The 7355-nt window shown below is 36.6% G+C and overlaps 2 pseudogenes; one reads left to right on the top strand and one right to left on the bottom strand.

The window, feature by feature from the left end:
- Positions 1 to 278: 278 nt before the first annotated feature.
- Positions 279 to 2538, top strand: LOC149233317 (ADP/ATP translocase 3, mitochondrial pseudogene; annotated as a pseudogene).
- Positions 2539 to 3070: 532 nt separating this feature from the next.
- On the bottom strand, positions 3071 to 4027 carry LOC149233316 (putative xyloglucan galactosyltransferase GT20 pseudogene; annotated as a pseudogene).
- Between the last annotated feature and the right edge of the window lie 3328 nt (positions 4028 to 7355).

Here is a 7355-nt window from a genome sequence, read left to right as displayed (position 1 = left end):
ATAGACTACGCCTTTTTCAAATTTGTTAAACATAAATAGTTACGTTGTAAGGGTTTCCCTTTGGAAAGAATTGCCCCAACTGACACCGTGTACGGCTCTGAACCGTTAGATGAATTGTCAGACGATAGAACCATCGTCTGCCATCTTATTGAACCTCCATCACAGTTTACAGTTTCAACTCAATAGGATACATAGTATATGACCCGTCCATATGGTGCCCTTCACCTTCCATTTTCCAGGGTTTCTGAAACAGTTATTGCAGGCCCCTGTACAGAGTTATGGTGGCTTGCGGAGTGCAAAGTCTTGTTGAACAATGCAAAGGGATTGGGGATTGTTTTGCTAAGACAATGAAGAATGAAGGTATCATTGCATTATGGAGAGGAGACAATACAAATGTTATCCGTTATTTTCCCACTCAGTATTTGAACTTTGCGTTCAAGGATTATTTTAAGAGACTCTTTAATTTGAAGAAAGACAAGGATGGTTATTGGAAATGGTTTGCTGGAAACCTCGCTTCTGGTGGTGTAGCTGGTGCATCTTCTCCCCTTTTTGTTTATTCTTTGGACTATGGTCGAACTCGGCTGGCTAATGATAACAAGGCTACAAAGAAACGAGGGGAGAGGCAATTTAACGGTCTGCGTTCACCTTTCACGGTAAGAAAACCTTTTTGCTTCGAATAAAACAGTGATTTCTCGCCTATTTTGTTTCTTTGATAACCGTTTTTCATTCATAGCTAAGAAATCAGCCTCAGGTTTATTTTTGCAGTTCTTCCACCTGACATGGTTATGGTAATTTTTTGGAAGACACCCTTCTCTGGAGCCATTAGCGTTCACCTTTCATAGTAAGAAAACCCTTTTAACTGTGAATAAACAGTAATTTCTCGTTTATTCTCTTTATTTGATAACAGTTTTTCATTTGTAGCTAAGAACTCAAGCTTGGGTTTATTTTTGCAGTTCTTCCACCTAACTTTGCTATGGTAATTTTTTGGAAGTCACCCTTCTCTGGAGCCACCTTTCGCTGTAAGAAAACCCTTTTTGCTTCGAACAAACAATGATTTCTCGCTTATATTGTGATATGTGGTGTAGTTTATTTTAAAGATTGTCAATTTTTTTTCTAAAACAGTAACATTTTAGGTATGGAATCTTCAAAATTTCAGTACAGATAGGAGTTAATGTATGAGAAATACTCAATATTGTACATTGGACTCAGGTTTTTCTTCGTGGGACTTCTATAGTAAAGATGTTATGGCATTCCTATTATTTTTCTAGGTAGAAACATTTCAACTCTTCATGTGCATAATTCAGTTGTTGAATGCAATGGCAGTGTAAGACAAAGTTATGGTGAGAGCAGCTGGCTAACAGATAGATTTGAAAAGAGTTGATATTTCATAAAGGAAATTATGAGAGATGAACGCCAAATCCCGAAGCTAACCAGACCGTTAGAAGGAAAAACACAGTCCATTATTACATCTGTATAAAAATGATAGGAAAAATGCAATTTTTACATTAGCAATAACAAAAAGAAGTTATGTTACATCAACTAGAATAGAGCTAAAAGAAGTTCTGTTACATCAACTAAAATAGAAAAAGATGGCATTAGACCAGGCCTAGAATTTGAAGTTTAACTGATTTTTTTTTAATTATTTTTATAATGAATAAAAGAATTTAAAAATAGCTAAAAAAAATCACAGTAATTTTGGTGTACATACGTTTATGTTAACCACTATAAATTAATTTATAATGGGTGATTGTAGATATGTAGGTTCGGTCAGGTTGATTCTAGTTAAAGCAAACCCCTTTTCAACCTTGCAAAGTATTGTTTTCGGTTGAGAAGGAGTTGTTCCCTGATCAGGATGGTTAATTATGTTCTCAGCATTTTCTATTTCAAGGGTTTCCCTATCAATTTCCTCCAAAATGTGTTAGGCAATTAATGACAAATGTATTTTATTTTCAGGGTTCAACTATCAATTGCCTCCAAAAAGTTGGGGCTATTGTTGGCTGATTCTGAGCATAGTGGATATTGTAGCTCCACACATGTAAAGGCCACACCATATTCTTAGTCTTATGGTTTCTTTATCCAAGTTTGATTTTCTTGCTGAGATCTAGGTGATTTAGACCATCTTGAAATTAAACCATCTTGATTTTATGATTTATCTAATAACTCTGCTTCTTTGTATTTAGGTTAAGTATCCTTTGGTTTCTCAAAGCGGCATGCATCAACTCCACATCTTTCATCTTTATGTTGGCAGTTCCCCATTTTTTATACAATATTTTAACTGTCGCCCTAACAAGAACAAAGGTAAGTGGAAGAGGAGATGCATTATTTTCTCCAATAAAACCTAATTGAAAATTTGCCTTCGGTTTTACCGTTTTAATCTCTGCATTCAATTATTTCCTCTGTTATTACTGATATCTACTTATCCCATGGTATGACTTGCAGGATCGATCGGTGGTTGGCATTGCGGATTCTCTGTTTTTGCTGGGTGCACATGGATACTCTGGCCCATTATATGCTTTCTATATGGCTTTAGATATATAGTTTTGATATTTTGTATTTGTTGAATGTTGTAGCAGGTAGAATTTGTATATACTTGGAATATCGAACATGGAGACATTTGAAAAGAGATATTTTGGATATTTTGAACATTGAACTATGTATTGTTAGTTCAATATAATAAAAAATCCATCGATTGACCGTTTCAAAATTACTCCACCTCATCCAATGCCATACTTCCTACTCCATGATACAATAATCTGAACTAAACCATGCACAATTAAAGTAATACGCAATCTACACATCATGGATACATTGAATAGATTTAATTTGTACATTTTATGATATTAAAAGAGAGAAATACATGAAATTAAATTCTAGACATTGAACAGTTTTCTTAATCCCTGATAAGGAAAACACATACATATGCATTTGTGTAGTTTGGAGGTCCGATCGGTATAAAACTTTGGTTTTGGTAGCTTTTAACCACCAGACTAAAACCAAAGAAGATGTCGATAATTATGTTCATGAATACATAACTAAATAACAACCAGTAACTATGTTCTTGACTACATAACTAAATAACATCCAGCAAACAGAAGTTGCTGGGTGCAGACTCCACTTCAGTTTTTGCACTATGAATCGTGGAGATAGCGCCTATAACAATTGCCTGGCCCATTTCAATTCCTTTATTTGCAAATACAAAATCCATAAACGTTTGATTGTTCATATATCCTCAGTTCAAAACAATTTTTTACAAGAGCTTAGTTGTATGTAAAGTCCAAAATTTTTACTCAACTCAGATGCATTGTCCCCCATAATGGAATGCATCATGGATTCAAATGGATTCATCCTTGGAGGGATTAGTTGTTTTCCAAAGAATATTATTCAAAGAAATCATAAATGCATTGTGGAAAACCTTAAATATTGAATCTGTGTCACCATAAACCAGAGCAGGCATAATTTCCTGGATTATGGTCTTTCTCATTTTCTTGCTCTGTTCCTCTGTTATTTTCTGAAGAGACTCTATCACATTTATATTATTTTCTTCAACAGTCTCTTCTGCTATGTAAAATAAATAGGAGCTCTCATTAACATAAAGATTCCATGGATACTGATAATATGTTGTAAATGGATTGAGCAACACAGGAATGCACCCAGCTATAAGAGAATCGAACAGGGATCGCTGAGTAGGGTTATCACCAGGAGGCTGAAGGCAGAATTCGGATTGCATGAAGAGCTTCACTGTGTTTTTGTGCCCTAGGAAAACGCGGGAATTGCAGTTCAAAAAATTGCAACTCTCTGGTTTGCCTAAACACTGTTCGATGAGGACGGAATGAATGGATTTTGTACTATTGGGTCTTGGGTTACCTGCAAAGCTTATCAGATGGGGTCTCTGGCTTGTCTTGATCTGCCGTTGCCATTGCCAAATATCTTCATCAGAACGAGAATGGAAGAAAGTGGGATGTGGGACTCCAATTTCATTCATATCCCATGGATGGCGTTCAATCAAAAGCTTGGTAACAGACTTCATTTCAGGAAGGTGTAACAACATGTTGCCCTATTGATCATCATCCCTCGATCTCCTAAAATCCCACGAGATCTTACCCAGAACCAGAACATGATCTCCGCCTCCGTGTCTCCTCCACAAGTTCCACGGCTAGTTCGTCTCGCTTCTCGGGACTGTTATTTTCCCTGAAATTCCATCTCAGCACATCGAGACCTGCGTAATAGGGAATGTAGAACAAATTTGCCTCTGCAGGATCATAAAGCAGACATGGGTGCCTTGAGATTCTGGAATTGAATTTGAGCTCTAGCGCATATTGATGAGTCTAAAACCGCTGCTTATAAAAAATTTCGATCGGTTTCCCCATTACTCTGTTGGTAAAATAATCACAGAGACTGAGCCATGGAATCAGGCTGTGGCATTGATCTACCAGTTCTGCATTGAATATTTTGGGCAGATCATATACATATAAATGATAAATTTATTTAATTTCAACAGCGATTCTGTATGCGGAAAAACTCAAAGAATCGTTAAAATTTAATGCCCAGAAATATAAATTACCTCCAGCCATTGGCGATGTTCTTGATGCAAACCAGAGTCCACTTGCTTCTTTACTTCAGCACTCCAGCTTCAATCCAAGAAAAAAGAAAAGAATACAGAAAGTCTGAAGGCACTTCCAAGCTCTGCTCTCTCAGCTAGATGGTGTAAAAAACTGAAGGAATTGAGATACAAGCTTGGGGACCAAACAGATAAATTTATAGCCAAGCTTCCATCAAGCTTCTGATGGCTATGTGTCAGGTGTTCCACAGATCAAGGTAGAGAACTCCAGATGGAGTAATGGACCACTTCAGTAGCTCCCAACAATAAATTTATTAACTGCAGTTGATTTCCTTAATTTAAGGAAATTACTGCAGTTGGTTTCCAGAAATTAAGGAAAGACTGCAGTTGGATTCCAGAATTGTAGGCAGCAGTTGTCAAAAAAATTAATGGAGCTTAACATTCTCCCACTTGGTCCATACTTCCAAACTTAATGTCTCAACTTAAAACCCATTGATAATCTGTATTAAGTAATAGATACATGAATCATGGCGATAAGTCCTCTAATGACGAGTATTATCTTCCATGTATTACTATGTATTTATTCTTATTATAATTTATGTGGCAACAATTTCTTAGTGAATAAACCTTATCTTTATTCTTGGTCCTTCTTCAATGAATTTTCTCAAATCAACTTAAAGTGCACATAAATATGAGAAAAAACATCACAATAATTAAGAATTTCGTTAAAATAACATTGTCCATACAATGAGAAACTACATAATGGAACCAAGTCCCATATTCATTACATGATCCTTGAATTTAAATGGTGGCATGCCCTTAGTCAAAGGATCACCGATCATCAACTCAGTGCTGACGTGCTCAATGACTACTTTCTTTTATTTAACACGTTCCCTTATAGCTAAATACTTAATGTCGATGTGTTTATTTTGACTCCCACTTTTGTTGTTTTTAGCCATAAAAACAGCAGCTGAATTATCACAATATGTTCTCAATGGCTTAGAGATAGAATCCATAACTCTAAGTCCAGAAATGAAACTCTTAAGCCATACACCATGTAAAGTAGCCTCAAAACATGAGACAAACTCGACTTCCATAGTGGAAGTGGCAATCAAGGTCTGCTTGGCACTCCTCCATGATACAGCTCCACCGGCCATCATAAAATGTAACCTGATGTTGATTTGCGTGAATCAACACATCCAACAAAGTCAGAATCTGAGTAGCCAATTAGTTCCAAGTTGTCCGTCCGTCTATACATAAGCATGTAGTCTTTGGTTCCTTGAAGGTACCTCATTACTTTCTTTGCATCTCTCGAGTGGTCTAAACCTGGATCACTCTAATATCGTCCCAACATTCCCACAACAAATGCAATGTCAGGTCTTGTGCAGACTTGAGCATACATTAGGCTTCCGACAGCAGAAGCATATGGAATGTTCTTCATTTGTTCCCTTTCAAGGTTTTTCTTCGGGCATTGGTTTAAATTGAACCTATCACCCTTCACAATGGGAGCTACACTTGGTGAACAATCCTTCATCCGAAATCTCTATAAAATTTTATTAATATAGGTTTCTTGTGACAGACCCAAGATGCCTCGAAATCTGTCTCTATGGATCTTAATGCCAATGACATAAGATGCCTCACCCATATCCTTCATATCAAAATTTTAGAGAGGAATTGTTTCACCTCATGTAGCAAACCCTTATCATTGGTTGCTAGCAAAATGTTATCCACATATAAAACAAGAAAACAAATTTTACTCCCACTAACTTTCAGGTATATACATTGATCCATAATGTTTTCTACAAAACCAAAAGAAGAAATTACATTATGGAATTTCAAATACCATTAGCGGGATGCTTGTTTTAAACCATATAATGACTTCTTGAGCTTACAAACCAATTGCTCACCATCACTAGAGGGGAATCCTTCAGGTTGTTTCATGTAAACCTCCTCCTTTAGATCTCCATTAAGAAAAGCCGTTTTCACATCCATTTGTTGCAACTCCAAGTCAAAATGAGCTACTAATGCCATAATTATGTGCAAGGAATCTTTCTTAGATATAGGAGAAAAGGTCTCCGTGTAGTCGATTCCTTCTTTCTGAGTGAATCCCTTAGCAACAAGTCTTGCCTTGTATTTCTCAATGTTGCCCAATGAGTCTTTATTTGTCTTAAAGACCCATTTACATCCAATGGCTTTTGCACCATTAGGCAACTCAACAAGATCCCAGACTTCGTTACTCTTTATGGAATTCATCTCTTCCTTCATGGCATTGTACCATAGTTCTGATTCTTTGCAACTCATGGCTTGTGAAAATGACTCGGGATCATTTTCGGCTCCAATGTTGTAGTTAGATTCTTGCAGATACACAACATAATAATTAGGAATTGCTGATCTCTTTGGTCTAGTAGATCTTCTTAATGTTGTACCATCATCTTCCTGAGAAGTATGTGGTTCAACTTGTTGTTCAAAAGTTCTTGGCAACTCTTGAACTCCTTGATCTACTGGAACATCGTCAGCAGCTTGTGGAACTTCAACAATTGGTTGTTCAACACCACTTTGTACTTGAGGGGTGCTATGAATAATAACCAATCTATCACTTGAAGTGGAAGGTTGAGATTCTGAATGATCATTCTCAGAAACTATGTTTCTGGTTTGATCACTCCCACTGATCAAGTCATTTTCAAGAAACTTTGCATTTCTTGATTCCACAATCCTAGTGCTGTGAGATGGACAATAAAATCTGTAACCTTTAGACCTTTCAGCATATCCAATGAAATACCCACTAATGGTCCTTGGG

This window comes from Pinus tabuliformis, chromosome J (assembly GCF_031772625.1).
Source record: "Pinus tabuliformis cultivar Carrire ecotype Pingquan chromosome J, CPIR1, whole genome shotgun sequence".
Taxonomy (NCBI): domain Eukaryota; kingdom Viridiplantae; phylum Streptophyta; class Pinopsida; order Pinales; family Pinaceae; genus Pinus; species Pinus tabuliformis.
Note: the sequence above shows the minus strand (reverse complement) of the source record. Positions and strands in the feature narration are given on the sequence as shown.